Consider the following 14,222-nt stretch of genomic DNA (forward strand, 5'->3'; position numbering starts at 1 on the left):
AGACAAGGGGAGAAGCAGGTTTGGGAGGGGGAAAAAAATCAAGTGTTGTGCTTTGGATGAGTCACTCAAGTGGAGATGGCAAGTGTACTGATGGAGAGGGCTGGGCTTTGTACAAAGGCATGGAGAAGTATCTATTAACTTTATCCCCAGACCTGTTTAAATGATTGGATACTGCCTTTTCCTTCTTAAAGGAATACTTATTAAGAAATTTGAAAAATCAGTCATCGATGTAAAATGATATTTTGTACAATAACAGTTGCACAAGTCGAGACCCCTTTTGGTTACAAGTGAGAAACCCTTAACTGGCCAAATGCAAAGGGGCACTTTTTTTAATATATAAATTTATTTATTTTATTTTTGGCTGCATTGGGTCTTCGTTGCTGTGCGCAGGAGTTGCAGCAAGCAGGGGCTACTCTTTGTTGCAGTGCACCGGCTTCTCATTGCAGTGGTTTCTCTTGTTGCGGAGCACAGTCTCTAGGCACACAGGCTTCAGTAGTTGTGGCTCGTGGGCTCTAGAGCACAGGCTCAGTAGTTGTGGCGAACGAGCTTAGTTGCTGCACAGCGTGTGGGATCTTCCTGTACCAGGGCTTGAACCTGGCTTGAACCCGCGTCCCCTGCATTGGCAGGCGGATTCTTAACCACTGCGCCACCAGGGAAGCCCCAAAGGGGCACTTTTTTAGCTTGAACATTCAAACCACAGAAAGAGAACTGATGAAGCTAGTCGTTTAGAATCAGACTCAAACACTTGCCGACCTCTTTATCTCCCTGCTTCGCATTAAATGTAGCCTTTGTTCTCCCAGGCCAAATAGCTCAACTAGAAAGATATCTGGGAGCTGCAGGAAGCTCTGGATTTATATTCTTTATGTTTCTAAACAGAAAGAAAAAAAGTCTCCTCCCAGATAGCTCAAGATAGAAACATCCCATGGAAGGACTCTGGTAGGTTTTGAGTCACATGCCCGTCTCTGAAAGGGGAAATAGGAGCTGGGAAGATAATAACAAAACCTACGGTACAATGTCTCTTTTCTGAAAACAGAACTAAGAATCGTAGCATTAAAAGAGATCTTAGAAGCCTCACCAACCCCTCAACCAATGCAAGATTCTCTTCTACTACATTACAGCTTCAGTTTAATCACTTTTAAAGTTGGGAAACACGCTCCTTCACCAGGCAACCCATCCCATTTCTCAACATTGCTAATCATTTTAAAAGTAAATTTGCTTCCTTGTCATCATCGCCCATGGGCTATAGTTTTTTGGGGGGTTTTTTGGTTTGTTTTTTAATATTTACTTATTTATTAATTTGGCTGCCCCAGGTCTTCGTTGCGGCATGCAGGATCTAGTTCCCTGACCAGGGATGGAACCCAGGCCCCCTGCATAGGGAGCATGGAGTCTTAACCACTGGACCACCAGGGAAGTCGCCGTGGGCTGTAATTCTAAGTTCATGTTCTTCCCTCTAGGTCAAGACTGAATATATCTACTCCTTTCATGAATATCTGAAAGCAAGTCATATAACCGTCTTCAGCCCGCTCTTCTCTGGGATCCATATTCCTTGGAGTTTCAACTGTAGTCATCATGGATGGCTTAGTGTTATGGGAAGTAAGAGGGGCATCTGGATCATTAAGGTCAGGGGTTGTCAAGGACTCTGTGGGGAAAGGCAGGAAACCAACAGAAGAGGGGAACGATCCTCACCCCACCAGGCTCGCCCCCAGCATGAACTCCACCCCAGCTGCCTGCCTCTGCTCCCAAGGGGCCCACCAGACAGCAAGGAGCATAGAAACACTTAAAGAGAATTCAGTTTTACAGTTTATGTTAAAAAGAAGAAAAAAATAGGTAGGAGAAGATAAAAATAAATTTAGAAGAAAAAAGGGAAAGAAGGCTAAGAGCAAATGAATGAAAAGACTAGGTATGGAGGGAAGGGTGTAATGAAAGTTTTAAAGAGAAGGAATCAACTCATTAACCAGAGTATTTAAAAGAATGTAACAGTTAAGGGGCTTCCCTGGTGGCGCAGTGGTTAAGAATCTGTGTGCCAATGCAGGGGACACGGGTTCAAGCCCTGGACTGGGAAGATCCCACATGCCGCGGAGCAACTAAGCCCATGTGCCACAACTACTGAGCCTGCTCTCTAGAAGCCACCAGCCACAACTAATGAGCCCACGTGCCACAACTACCGAAGCCCGCATGCCTAGAGCCCGTGCTCTGCAACAAGAGAAGCTACTGCAGTGAGAAGCCCATGCACCGTGACAAAGAGTGGCCCCTGCTCACCGCAACTAGAGAAAGCCCACCCGCAGCAACGAAGACCCAACACAGCCAAAAATAAATAAATAAATAAATAAAATTTTTTTTTTTCAGTATGCGGGCCTCTCACTGTTGTGGCCTCTCCCGTTGCGGAGCACAGGCTCCAGATGCGCAGGCTCAGTGGCCATGGCTCACAGGCCCAGCCGCTCTGCGGCATGTGGGATCTTCCCGGACCGGGACACGAACCTGTGTCCCCTGCATCGGCAGGCGGACTCTCAACCACTTCGCCACCAGGGAAGCCCAATAAAAATAATTTTTTTAAAAAAAAAGAGAACATAACAGTCCTAAACATGTATACAGCCAATAACAGAGCTTCCAGCAACATGAAGGAGGAAAAGATAGAACTAAAAGATAGAAAAACCTATCATTGCAATCGGTTATTTTCATGCCCTTCTCTCAGTGACAGACAGAACAAGCAGGCAGAAAAATCAACGGTATAGAAGGCTTGAAGAGCCCTATAAACCAACTTGATATAATTGACATTGACAGAGCACACTGTCCAGCAACAGCACAGTATACATTCTCTTCCAGTGCATCAGAATCAGATGAAAAGCAGGAAGACAATAAAGAAAAACCAATGAAACCCAAAACTAGATATTTGAAAAGATATATAAAAGTGGAAAACATCTTCTGAGACTGATCGGGGTGGGGAGGGAACCATAAATTACCAATATCAGAAATTAGAGGGGAAAGCACTACAGATCCTAAAGACAAGAAGGGAATATTATGAATAACTTTATGCTAATAAATTCAATAACTTTAATGAAATACACAAATTTCTTGAAAGACACAAACTACCAAAGCTCACTCAAGAATAAATAGGTAACTTGCATAGTCCCCAAATCTATTTAAAAAATTCAATTTGTAGGGTTTTAAAGAGAAAACTTCCTACAAAAAAAACTGCAGGTCCACAGTGCTTCACCAGTGAATCCTGCCAAATATTTAAGGAAGAAATAATACATTTCAATACTGAAAACAACAAAACATTGCTTAAAGAAATTAAAGCCCTAAATAAGTGGAGACATGTATAACTTGCTTATAGAATCAGAAGAGTCAATATCGTTAAAGAGGCAATTCTCCTCAAATGGATCAATACCTTCAACAGAATTCTTGTAAAAATCCCAGGATATTTTCATAGAAATTGGCAAACTGACCCTAAAGTTTATTTATATATATATAGCGTTATGTGTGGATTACTATAATCAGATAATTGAATCATGATCCTTACAAATTATATGATTATAGTAATCCACACATAACACCACACTGACATATAGCTCAACAGAATAGAATGAGAGTCCAGCAAAAGACCCACACAGCTAAGGTCAATTCATTTTTGACAATGTGTCACGGCAATTCAATCGGGAAAGGATAGGCTTTTCAAAAGATGGTGCCAGAATTGGATACCCATATACAAAAAAAGAAAAATTTAGACCTCTAACTCACATCATATACAAAAGTTAACTCCTAAATGTAAGAGCTAAAACACAGAATAAAATCTTGGTGACATTGGGTTAGGCAAAAATTTCTTAGATATAACACCAAAAGTATCATCCATAATGGAAAAAAATTGTATAAATTGAACTTTATCAAATTTAAAAGTTTGCTTTTCAACAGACACCATTAAGAAAATGAAAATTCAAACCACAAACTGGGAGAAATTATTTACAAAACATATCTCCAACATAGGAATTATATCTAGAATAGACAAAAACTCTTATAACTCAATAATGAAAAGACAAACAACCCCATAAAAGACAGACAAAAGATTTGAATGGACAATTCACCAAAGAAGATATCTGAATATCTAATAAGCACTAGAAAAGCTACTCAGCATCATTCAGGCAGTTCATTGTATGTCAAATACTTTAAAAAAAAAAGCTGTAAAATTAAAAAAAACTAATTGGTCACCTTTGGGAGTTGTTAGAGCATCAATTCATTATTCTAAAGACTAGCAGAAAAAGGAAAAGAGTCCAGGAATATTACCTGGTCTTTTCTATGTGAATTGTGCTTTAGGAAAACCAAACAGTCGATGGAAAAAGGGGGTTTTTAAGAATGACAGTTATAAATACAGAAGGAATAATTGAATTAGAAAACCCTTGTTGAGTAATCCTTAATACAATAATAAATCTAGACAAGGAGCATCAACAGATGCTAAAACCATTAGGTTAGAGGCTGATGTGGCATTTTGTAATGGATGGACCAGGCTGACCACATCTGAAATCACCAGGAAAATTAACATCAGTAAAAGTGGAACAACCAGACATTATGTACTTTCTCTCTTGTGATACAATAGTATATAGTACCACCTACAATCTATTTTTGCAAAAAGAAAAAATTGCATCTTAATATTACCAAGCTTCTAGATCTAATTGTCAGGGGGGACTGAAGAGCTTGTGAAAGGATTCCTTGAGGATGGAATTAGCCAAATTCTGTGGGAGATTCTATAGATCAATAAATATCAAAAAAGGGAGTGGGTAATTGGTAAGAAATTTGAAAGATATATTGATCGAATGTAATGCATGGACCTTGTTTGGATCTCAATTCAAACCAACCAACCATAAAAATATCTTTCAGAGGTAAGCGTGGACATTTGAACACAGACGAGGTGTTAGATGATGAAGAGTTTCTATTATTACTCTTGTTAGGTGTGCTAATGGTACTATGGTTATGCTCTTTTTAAAAGTGGTTACCTGTTGGGTATACATACTGAGGTATTTACAAGTTAAATTAAACCATAGCTGGGGTTTCCTTTAAAATATTCTGGTGACAGTGCTAGGGTAGGGGAGAATGTTGTGGGAACGAGATAGATGAAATAACGTTGACAATTCTTGAAAGTAGTAATGGATGGATACAGGGTGGTTAAATATACTATTTTCTCTATTTTGGGTATGTTTGAAATTTTCCATAACAAAGAACTGGAGTTTTGTTTTGTTGAATTTTAAATGGGCTGTGTTCACCCAGATCACAGCCCTCAGGCTGACTTCAACATGAGTATTCCCTACCTTGATCCACACAGTCAACGTAGGTCACAAATGAGAGAAATGAGTCAGGGGTTAAGAAAACAGCAAAGCAAGCAGCTGGTACCCACCTCTGCGAGGATTAATGGAGAGTGGTAGGACCACGGCAAACGAAAGATCACCTGCCCATCCAAAGGGGGCAGCCAATGTTGCCATGTGGGAATAAGGGCCCGAGATGGCCAAGTCTTCTAATTTTTCATTAGAAACTTGAAATCTAGGCATTTCAGTAAAACCTCCCAATATGCAGGCAAATGATTTTTAAAAATTTAAACACTTGCAAGTCAGTGCTAGAAAGCCAAACAAAACCTGTCTGGAGGCTAGATTTGTTCCACAGACTGTTGTTTTGTGATCTCTGACACCACACCATGTAATGCATTATATAGTAATGCATTAATAATTGGCTGACATTCTTAACAGTTGAGTCACACGGCCAGGACAACTGAGGTTGTGCATATCCGAAATGCCCAGATCCTTTATATGCAAACAGCTGTCAAGCCAGGCACGCCCCACACTGAACTCAGAACTGAACACAGGCTTACAGTTATCCCCATCAAATTGCATCTTGTCATTTGTCAGAAACATTTGTCCCTGGATTGGCTCCACTCTTCCTCGAAATTCTACTGAATTTGCACTCCCTTCCAGCTTTGTATCACACACAGTTTTAATAAGCCCATCCAAAGCCATCTACAAAGCTAATGTCAACCTGTGTGCATAGTTCAATAGAGTTCAATGGATTTCAACGGGTAGGTAGGTCAGGCTTGTCTCCTGCTAGACGTCTACAGCTGTTCAGCTATAACTTCAACCTACCTTCTGGGTTCATCCACCTCATATTTACCCGTCTTCCTCCTTAAAGCCACCATACATTGCATATAGGCCTAATCCACTAGTTTTGTGGTGACAGGAATGCCACCTCCTTACACCTGTATATGGAGTACTTTATGGTTTTTATAGCATGTTCCCATAATTTTCTGATTTGATCTTTATCACCCATCACAACCTTTAAAAATCCTATCAACCTCACATTAAGACATTGATCTACAAATCTGCCAGTGGTCTATTTGTTTGCTTATAATCCACTAATAATCTATCTGGTGATTTCCAGATTAAATAGAGCAAGGACAACTATTGATAATTTAGCTTCTTACCTTCCCACTTGACCGTCTCACCAAAAAAGAGTTCCCCAAACCACCACCATTCCAGCAATAACCTATAGGGACAGAAACAATATTTAAGAGGAAGAATGTTCTAACCATGAGAGTTGACAGAAAGTGGAATGCATCATCTTGTGAAGAAATGACATTTTGATGCTAGAACTTTTCAAATAGGAGCTAGGGTTTTGCAGAAGGGACTCCAACATGGATAGGGAGCTGGGCAGAATGATCTTTCATTCATGCATTTCTGTCCACGTGAGGAAACTGCTCCGTGCTCAGCTCTTGGCTGAGCTCTTGGAAATATCTTACCAGTTCTTGCAGTGATAACCTCTCAAGGTTAAAAACATACACTTGGCAAGGGTGACTGTTTTTATGCTTTGTACATTTTAAAATTAATTCCCTTTTAAAAAGCAGTTTTCAGCAAATGTTTTTAAAATGCCAACCTTTTCTCCATTGTTCAAAATTGGGAAGAATCCATATAATGGAATATAATTCAGCCATAAAAAAGAAATGAAGCACCAATACAAGGTAGGATGTGGATGAATCTTGAAAACATTAGGATAACTGAAAGAAGCCAGTCACAAAAGACCACATATTACATGATTCCATTCATATGAAAGCCCAGAATAGGTAAATGTAGATACAGAAAGTAGATTAGTGGTTATTTAGGGGTAGGGTGAGGTGATAGCTGAAGGATACAGGATTTTCTATTGAGTTGATGAAAATGTTCTAAAATTGACTGTGGTGATGGTTGCACATATCTGTGAATGTACTAAAATTCGTTGAATTGTACATTTTAAATGGGTGAATTGTAGGGTATATGAATTATATCTCGATAAACCTGTTTTTTAAAAAAAATTAAGCAAACTTTTTTTTGGTGGGGGCTGGGGATAGATGTTTGCTTCCAGGCTGGCTAGATTTCTAAAGGGGAGCACTCAACCATCTGCTGAGCGAAAAGATCCGGTTCAGCGAGGAACTGGCAGCCAGGTTGGGTGAGGTGGAAGGATTTTCTCACATTTCAGGAGGCATGGGGCTCCCCTTTCGGACTCTGGGGCTGGGATTAGCAGCCGAGGAGACAGACAAGAGCTCACCTTCCACCCACTACCTCCGAGCTTTCTAGGTCTTGCTTCTCACCGCTCCTGGTAGTATTTCCATCCCAGGAGTTAACTCCTAGCACGCCCATAAAAACAGCTGAAACCACTCTTTCGGGAGAACACGTCCGGGAGGCCTCTCATCCCAACTAAGCTTGCTCCCTACTTCGCCCCACCTCCTGAGGATGTGGGGCATCCGTCCACCCCCTGACAAAGCGGCCCCCCTGCCTCAGAATGTTCGAGTGCTGGAAGATTTCAAAACCCAGCTGGCATATTTCCTGCTCCCCGGGGGGGCTTCTGAACCTGGGATGTGCAGCAGGCAGGAAAGGATATCCCTAGAAAACGTCTGCCAGCGAATTCCACCACTCCTGACTGACACCGGGGAGCAGGGGCACAGATAGGGGGAGGGAAACGCCCAGGCACTTTTCCCAAACTGCAAATCCGCCCAGGGAGGCCTGGAGGCCTGGGTAAGGGAGAAGGGCCCGCGGTCTAGGGGTTCTGCAGATCGGGGGAAGGCGGCAACGACCAATTATCAGCATTGAGTTGGCCAAAAAGTTCGTTCGGGGTTTCGGTAACGATGTTACGGAAGAACCCGAACGAACTTTTTGGCCAACCCATAGTTAAAAAGGAGGAGAGCGACTGGCTTCACTTGAGGCCCCGCGCTGGGCCTCGGGCCCCAGCTCGCGGGAGCGGTCGCCCCGCTCGGGCCCCGACAGCCAGCGCTCACCACGCCGCTCCCGGCCCTGGGTGAGGGGCAGCAGCAGGGAACTGGCCCGGGAACTCGGGCACGCCCCGTAGAGAGGGCGCCTGGAATTTTCGATGACGAGGCCCAGGTAGGGTCCCATCACCGGTGCAGCGCCCCGGGACTTCCCGTCCTCATCCCCTGTACCGGGACCCGGGACTGTGCCGTTAAAGGAAATGCCTAGGAAGAGGGAGCAGCAGGTAAACGTACGGGTTCGGGCGGCTGGACGGTGCACTGCGCGGGGGCAACAAGTAGCTTGGAAAGCGAGTGAGGCGCCAAGGAGAGCGGCTTCCTGCCTGCAGCGAAGCAGGACGTGCAAGCAGAGCAGTGAGAGACAGGAACTGAGGAGACTAAAGAGAGACTGACTCGTTCCCCTGAGCAAGGTGGTAAAAGTGGGGGACGGGTATCCAAAAGGGTCATGCTCCAGGTGAGGCTCGAACTCACAACCTCGGCATTGCTCTGCATGTACTGCTGTATAAGTACCGCGCGCTAACCGATTGCGCCACTGGAGCTACGCTTACCCCCGCCTCGCGATGGCTCTATCAGGGTTCACCCGGGCCCTGTGCGGGCCTTCGCGGAGCATGCGCACCCGCGGCTTGCGGCTAGGCGAGAACGAACCGGGGCCCCGAGACCCCGCAGCTTCCGGTCCGGCGGTCCCCGGCCTAGTGTAGGAGGGAAGGCTGCTAGGTCTCCCTCCGGGAGGGCGGGGCCCTTTGGCGGGACCTTGAAAAGAGCACAGCCCGCCTCCCTGGGTAGCGCGGGAGGAGGAGCCCGGGCGCTGCGGTCTGAAACCGCCTCCGCGCCCTCAGTGTGGAGTTTCGCCTCCCAGGAGCAGGCCCCGCGAGAAGCAGGCCTAGTCCGGGAACCGGGCTGCGGTCGGCGGGCGGGCCTTGTTGCGAGGGGTGGGGCCGAGCGGGGAGATGCCCTGGACTGTCGCCTCTGACCCGCGCCCCCGCGTCACCGGTGAGCTGGAGGAGCCCACCCCGCTACCCCTCGCGCCGCCCTGGAAGTCGGCAGGAGCGGGAAAACCCGTGAATGAGCAAAGCCCGCGCCTGCCGGTGGGGCAGCCAGGGAGCGCCTGGGCCGGAGTGGCGACCGAGCTTCCAAGACCGGACCGGGCAGAGATTTAACCGTCAGACCCTTGTCCTGCCCCGAAGGCTTTCTGCTGCCCCTTCTTACATCCTGAGCGGGGTGCTCGGATCGTGTCCAACCACGGGCATTCTGGGGACACGGTGATAGCCCAGGCCTTCAAGAGGGTGCAAGCTAAGCTCCACGTGCTTTGTTGGGTCACGACGTGTATGTTTTGTTTAATTTTAAAGCGAGTTCCCAATATTTAAAAACAAGAGGTCCCCTACAAATATCTGGATATCCATTTCCTTTTTTTAAAACCAGAAAGTGTAAACCGTACCCAGGGCCGAATTCTGACTGTCCTGTGCCTTACACACTTTTGTCTTCGTGGCCCCTTTGTCCATCAAAACAACAAAAATTTTTTTAAATTATATTTTGCTACTACAAACCACAAATATAATCCAGGCTGGATTTATTGTTACATTCATTATTATCTTTATTTCTGATTTCAAAAAAAAATTAAAATGTAAACATTTGGGGGGCTCTAGGCACTGTGCCTACCGCCCTTGACTGATAACTGCTAGGAACCTGCATCCCTCTGGGAGGGTAGCTGCAGCCTCCTCCACAAAATGCCCCCCTCCCCCCTCCCCCTCTTCCTCTGGCGTTGCATCAGTCGATTGTCTCCTGGGCCTCTGTTGGCATGTTGGTCACCCTGTTCCGGTGACCTCTGCTTTCCTGGGAGAGCCAGAAGAGCAAACAACAGAGCACCATGTCGATAGATTTCGGAACCAGCATGAGCAAGTGACGGGGGCAGAATAAAGATCATGCATAGTCACCTTGATGGTGACTAACCCACATTAACAGGTTGTGTTCGGGTGATGAGGTCGAGAGTACGATTGTAGAAGAGCCTTGAAACTGGAGCAGAAGAGATTCGAGAGATCAGGGAGATGATGAGACAAGCACAGGTTCTGTTTAAGGCAGAGGCCTCCTGAAGGTGGTGTTTCCAGGAAGCTCATTGCTTTGTACAGACTGGGTTGTGCACCCAGAGAAAGGAGATAGGCGAGCCTCTCTTGGTGGTTTGTAAACTGTGAGAGACACACATCCAGAGCAAGAGCTCAGAAGGGGGATGGTCAACACCCTTGCAAGATCCCATCAGGTACTAGGCAGATGGTGGGATGCAGAGCTGTTTACAACACGCCAGGATTAGGGCTCCTCGGAGCATGCTTTGGCAAGTCCTTGGTAAATCAAGGGCAGCAGAGCCTTTGAAATAAGTCCCTCCCAAAAGATGGAACAAGTTCTAAAAGTAAATGCATGATTTGCCCCCAGGTGGGAATAATTTTTCCCCCTAAATTGAAAGGGGTTAATTTCCTGAAAGACAAGAAAGTAAGTTGGAGACTCATACACAGCGTCTTCTCAAATCCAGTAGCATCTGCCGAGTCTGCTCTTTCTCCCTCCTGAATCCCTCAGGTAGAATCTGCCTGGTGAACTATAAGCAGCAAAAATGGCCCCTGAAAAAAAAAAAAAAAAAAAAAAGGCCCCTGGTGGTCCAGCTTCCCTTCCCACTCTCCGCTTTCATGGACTTACTCCTTAACAGTATTGGTTCAGCAGATACTGACTGACCCTGGTTGCATGGGAAGGGAAGGCAGCACCTGATACAGCCTTTGGGAACTAAAATAGCTTAGTCCCCAAGGAAATTGGAGCTCTAAGGGAGGAGTGAGGGCAATGTTGAACCTAGAGGGGGCAGTGTCAGAATCTCTGCCACCAGAGAGATTTTTCAGCAAGAACAAGTATACTGAGACCTTCAAATCACTTAACCTCATACACACTCACCCTGAAGAGCAAAGAACTAAGAGCGAGTCTGAGGCCCTCCCTGGCTCTGTGACCTTAAGTAAATCTCTTACCCTTTCTGGGCCTCGGTTTCCCCATTTATAAACTGAGGGATCTAGACCAGATAAGAGCTTCCTAGCTTAACTGGAGAATGCCTTTTACCATGTATACTCTTGATAACAACTTGCAATTATTTAAGCATTTAATAATTTGTGTGATGTGTAATAAAGAAGTGATTTTTAAAATAAAACCTATTTTAGATATATGTATAATGTTAAAATAATCTTGAGTAATACCCATACTGTAATAAGACTAGTCTCCACCTTCTTCCATTTACCATGTAATGCAAAATGTTTAATTTACTTTAATTATGTAAGGGAAAAGCACGCTTTGTTAACAATAACTTTTAAAAGAACATATATCATATTGGTCTTAGGACAAATGTATATTAAAATGTATGAAATTTAATGACTCATTGTAGCATCAAAAATAGACACAAACTGCTTTCCTAAGCGAATGTTTAGAATTTGTGCTTTTTGCACTTTAAAAACTGGTTTATTTTTATTCCTTTCATGGTTTTGTGTCTAAATGATGAGCTAAAACAGAAGGGTTCTGGCTGCTATATGTAAGCACCATTCTGCAAATAACATGAAGCGGGTATGGTTGGTCTTCATCCCTAATAACGAAAGACCAAATTGGATATAATGATCAGTATATTTTCTCTTTTGGGCTTTTGTTTCTGACATACAAGATATTTTTATTAGCAGAATGCAATTTGCACATTTAGTAAATGAATATCATCTTGAACCAAATTTGTAGAATTTTCAGTATATGGTCTTCTTTTACTTTATTTCAGCAAACTTTTTATGTGTTTAGCCAGCGTTCCATTATGGTTATATATGAAGCAGTATATGACTTTTAAAAGTTGCTGTAGAGGAGTCACAAGTCACCTACAACCCACCTCTTCAGCTGAGTCATATGCACACTTTTTGTATGCAGGGACCACTGCAGGTGCTTGTCAACAGGCACTGAGACGCTCCCCAAGTGATTGCATGTTGATGGGGCAAGAGGTTGTCTGAATAATTATTTTAATTATTACTTTTCTAAGTAGAAATTGAAAAGATACTCTGCCACCTGTAACAGTGAAGACCGTCTTGAATGTCTTTCAGAACTCCTAGGATTTGGCAGTGTCTAAGATCCCTTCCTATCCTAATAGTCCATGATCCTCACCAGCACCACGTGGAGAAATGACCCTTTATTTTCCCTTAGGAGGAGACAGATGCGTAGGTCTTAAGGCCCAAACTCTAGGAAAGTATGATGCAGATTTGAACCAATTACACATAGGAGTGGAACATGATGATACTTTGGGAATCACAGATTCCCTTCACTCTGGACTGAAGCTGAAATGAGGACATGGTGAGAGCCTGTCAGAGGAGAAAAAGTCTTAAAGATTGGTAACGTTCAGTGTTGAGGAGAGTGTGAGGAAATGGACACTGTTCAGGGTTTTTGTTTGTTTGTTTGTTTTTAAGTCAGTTTAGTAGAATCTATCAAATATATGACCTTTGACCCAGCAGTTCCACTTCTAGGAATCTCTCCTATAGAGACACTGTACGTGGGAACAAGTATACCGTAGGAACAAATAGACTGTCTTTCATCAAACCTAAGTTGCCATAACCTGTAAAATGTGCCATTACTTTACGTAGCGATAAGAAAGATGCTGCCATTTTAACAATGACACTGTGCTTGCATGTCAGACTTACTTTATGCTTATTAAAAGAGCTCTTTTAGACAGACTCAGATGTACATTTTTAAAATCACATATTACCCTTGAGAACTATTGCTTTTGGTTCGGCTTTTCAGCCTCTTAGTTTCTGCCACCTCCAAACCGGCCAGCGCTTCAAGGGGGAATCAGGCTGCCGCGCTCACCTCAGTGCCCTTGTCTTCTCCCTGAATCTTGTGGCCTCTCCACACCTGGGCTGTCTTCAGGCAGGTTTGTTTGTGTGTATTTATTGTGTCTCTGGCCACTATCCGTGGGAATACTATCGTCCACGTGACCACACACTTCATCCTCCCAACAGGGACATTTCTGAGAGCGAGGGGCGTAGGGGTGGGTGGCTGTAATAATACGGGCTCAACGGGCATGACTAGTGACTACAGCGGACCGCCGGGAGCACGGGACTGCCCTAACCACAGCCCCCTTCGTACCGCTATCAGTACCTGAAACATAAACAGGAACCACTCCCAGTTAAACGTCGTTTAATTATGAGGACGTTGAGGGGGTGTGCGCCTGTTGTGAACTTGGTGCTTCTTCAGCTCCAACTACACCGTCTCTGCCCTGCCCTGCGATCGTGCCAGCCAGCACCACGCTCGCGCCGCGTCAGGGGTAGGCGTCCGCAGAACACTGAAGGGCCTTCTCTCCCTCTTGCCAGGGCTTTTCTTCCGGCTTCTACTGCACAGCTGCCGGCGGGCGGCTTCCGGTCAGACTCGGCCATCACCGTTTCCTGCTCGCCAGCCCCAGCCTGCAGCTCCTCAGCAAACTTCTCCCACCACGCCCCCACCCGTGAGTTCTGAGCCTCAGCTGTGGCAGGGAGCGAGGGCCCTTTCCAAGCTTATCCTTCCGTGGGTTTTCTGTGTCATCTCTGGAGGTAGTGGCTGCTCCCTTTATCCGTTATTCCTGTGTCCCTTAGAGTCCCGTTGACCCCTCTTAGTAGGTAGTCCCCGTTAACTGGTTGTTAACAGTTCTTCATGTTGATTTTTCCCTGTTCAAAGTACTGGTGTGGTTTCCGCCTCCTGACTGGATCCTGGCTGGATCCTAATTATTTCTTTCACTTGTCATATGAGAACAAAATCTTTCAAAGAATATGGAGAACATGGGGGTAGGTGGGTAAAAAATAACTCACTTACACAGCGCTTACCATGTGCCCGGCACTGTTCTAAGAACTTTACACCTTATTAACTAATTTAATCCTCATGCCAACCCTATGAAGTAAGTAGTAGTAGTATTTTCTTTTACAGATGAGGAAACTGAGGC

The 14,222-nt window shown here is 44.7% G+C and overlaps 1 long non-coding RNA gene and 1 other non-coding gene across 2 annotated transcripts in view; both read right to left on the minus strand.

The window, feature by feature from the left end:
• The window catches only part of LOC111174828 (uncharacterized), a 175,441-nt gene extending 166,331 nt beyond the window's left edge, over window positions 1–9,110 (minus strand). Inside the window, exons 1-2 of the long non-coding RNA XR_016395458.1 lie at window positions 8,818–9,110; window positions 6,458–6,519 (exon numbers count right to left, since the gene is read on the minus strand). This is a non-coding gene — a long non-coding RNA (uncharacterized LOC111174828). The remainder of the gene's footprint in view (window positions 1–6,457; window positions 6,520–8,817) is intronic.
• TRNAI-UAU (transfer RNA isoleucine (anticodon UAU)) lies at window positions 8,716–8,808 on the minus strand. The gene is given in 2 exon segments: window positions 8,716–8,751; window positions 8,771–8,808. It is a non-coding gene; the product is annotated as a tRNA-Ile (tRNA).
• Window positions 9,111–14,222: the final 5,112 nt, after the last annotated feature.

The sequence above is a fragment of the Delphinapterus leucas genome, chromosome 13, assembly GCF_059928025.1.
Source record: "Delphinapterus leucas isolate spDelLeu-1000000601 "Yukka" chromosome 13, BTC_Dleu_Yukka2, whole genome shotgun sequence".
Taxonomy (NCBI): domain Eukaryota; kingdom Metazoa; phylum Chordata; class Mammalia; order Artiodactyla; family Monodontidae; genus Delphinapterus; species Delphinapterus leucas.